This window comes from Nerophis lumbriciformis, linkage group LG27 (genome assembly GCF_033978685.3).
Source record: "Nerophis lumbriciformis linkage group LG27, RoL_Nlum_v2.1, whole genome shotgun sequence".
Taxonomy (NCBI): Eukaryota; Metazoa; Chordata; class Actinopteri; order Syngnathiformes; family Syngnathidae; genus Nerophis; species Nerophis lumbriciformis.
This window is the reverse complement of record NC_084574.2, coordinates 20,257,501-20,260,000: the sequence shown is the minus strand read 5'-3', so window position 1 is coordinate 20,260,000 and position 2,500 is coordinate 20,257,501.

Here is a 2,500-nt window from a genome sequence, read left to right as displayed (position 1 = left end):
CGCAGCATGGAGCGCTACTGCCTACTGGCGCAGACGAGGCGCGTGGCCGCCATCTTGGAGTGGTGATCCGCTCCACTCAGTGCAATTAATTTGGCAGGAGCAATGAACTGTCAGCGCATTTAATTCATTTTACCTCACTGAATACGACTGATTTTCACCCCCTTTTTTGTCATACGTGTAGCCATGATAACAGACACATGTTTTGGCGTGTTTTATTATTCATAGTTTGCTTAACAGTAATATAATATTCTTATACACTATAAATGACCAGACGTCCGAGATCAAAACTGGGAATATAATCCCAGAGAAGGGGGAAAAAACGGTAATCTATTTTTAAATTGAAGAAACAATATGATTAGGTTATATATACATATGTGTGTATCCTACATAAACAATGTATGAATACATTAGATATCTTAGGGACCTATAGACTGTATCTCTGTTGCTTCAGCAGCAGAGAGTTTATTGTGTCTTGACACTTTGTATTGATATTTTCTATTACATTCTTCCCTTAAATGATAATGTTTGCAGTGATTGTTTTATATGTATTATTTTATGTAAGTCGCTTTGGATAAAAGCGTCTGCCAAATACTTAAACATATATAAACACTTGAAAGTCTTCATATCAGCTAAAACCACCAATCTGTTTCACTGGATTCATAATAAAACCAAATTCTGTTCAACCCAACAATGTTAGTATTTGAATATTGTTACTTGAAGACTGATTCCTGGTTACAATTATACTGTTAAGAAAGTATTGTCTTATACTTTGCCTAAAATGAGAATGCATCATAATCAGTGGCGGCTGGTGAATTTTGTTTTAGGTGGGGCTGAAAGTTTGTAAACCAAACCCCTGTAGGGGCGTCATCCTCCCCCAGAAGATTTCTTTGTGATTTTCACATACAAATATTGAAGATCTTTGATCCTTCTCAACTCTGTGGTAATATTATTTTCATAAAATACAACCAATAGTACGTTAATGTTAAATCTCACTTGTGAAAAGTAATCCCCCGATTCCTATTTTCAACAGTCCGCTCATTTGAGCAGGAAAACGGTGAACACCACCATCTTTGTTTTCTACCTGTCATCTGTCAGTTTTGGCTGCTCGCCGGCTCCTCATCAGCACTTCAAGATGGCGGCCAAATTGCTCACGTCACAGCAGCCAATGCTGCGTCTACTTATAAGATGTCTATGGTTATAACGTCATTGCAAACACGGCAATCTGTTGCGTCCACTGCAGTTTGCTACCTTATTCATACTTTTTGTCAAGTGATTTTTTTTTAAGCAGGGTTTCATGAGGTACCTATACATAACGTTACGTTAGTCAATGTATCACACACAGTAACGTAACGTTAGATGGCAGTCAGCAGCACCGCGTATTTTAGCCACCTACAAAAAGACAAACAGTCAAATAAAGGTCAGTTAAAATGTATACTATATTAAGAATATGTGTACATATTGCATAGGGTCCTGACATCTAAAAAGTACAACTCTGTTCATTGTTATGTTCATATATTTGTTATGTTTTTCATGTGTACGCACACATAAACACACATACAGTATGAGATGGGATCAATGAGATAAGGTAAGAACAGGATAGAAACTGCTGTGGAACTAGTTACAATGCAATATGCCATGGAAATACAATGTTAACATTTTTGTGCAAATAAGTACAGTTGCACTTGTTTTTTTTTCAAATGTGTTTATTCTGTAAAGGAATGAGTTACATGTTTAAAATGACTGGTTAATAGTGCTATTTTGAAGTGCAATGTCAGCACTATCTTTTTCCCTGCAATTTCAAATGCACTTGTTTTAATAAATAAATACAGCGTTTTAAAAGCATACACAATCTGTGTAAATATATTAGTCTGTGGTTAAATAACTTGAAAGGACTCGAAACTCAAAATGCAGGACTTGGGACTTGACTTGAGACTTTCCAGTCTTGACTTTGGACTTGACTCGGACTTGCCCTGTCTTGACTCGGGACTTGACTCGAGACTTGAGGGTAAAGACTTGAGACTTACTTGTGACTTGCAAAGCAATGACTTGGTCCCACCTCTGCCAACAGGACTTGGCGCCTGCACACAGCGCAAAATCTACCCGTGCCTGGTTTACGGACAATGGTATTTCTGTTCTAAATTGGCCCGCCAACTCCCCTGACCTTAGCCCCATAGAAAATCTGTGGGGTATTGTGAAAAGGAAGATGCAGAATGCCAGACCCAAAAACGCAGAAGAGTTGAAGGCCACTATCAGAGCAACCTGGGCTCTCATAACACCTGAGCAGTGCCAGAAACTCATCGACTCCATGCCACGCCGCATTAACGCAGTAATTGAGGCAAAAGGAGCTCCAACCAAGTATTGAGTATTGTACATGCTCACATTTTTCATTTTCATACTTTTCAGTTGGCCAACATTTCTAAAAATCCCTTTTTTGTATTAGCCTTAAGTAATATTCTAATTTTGTGACACACGGAATTTTGGATTTTCATTTGTTGCCACT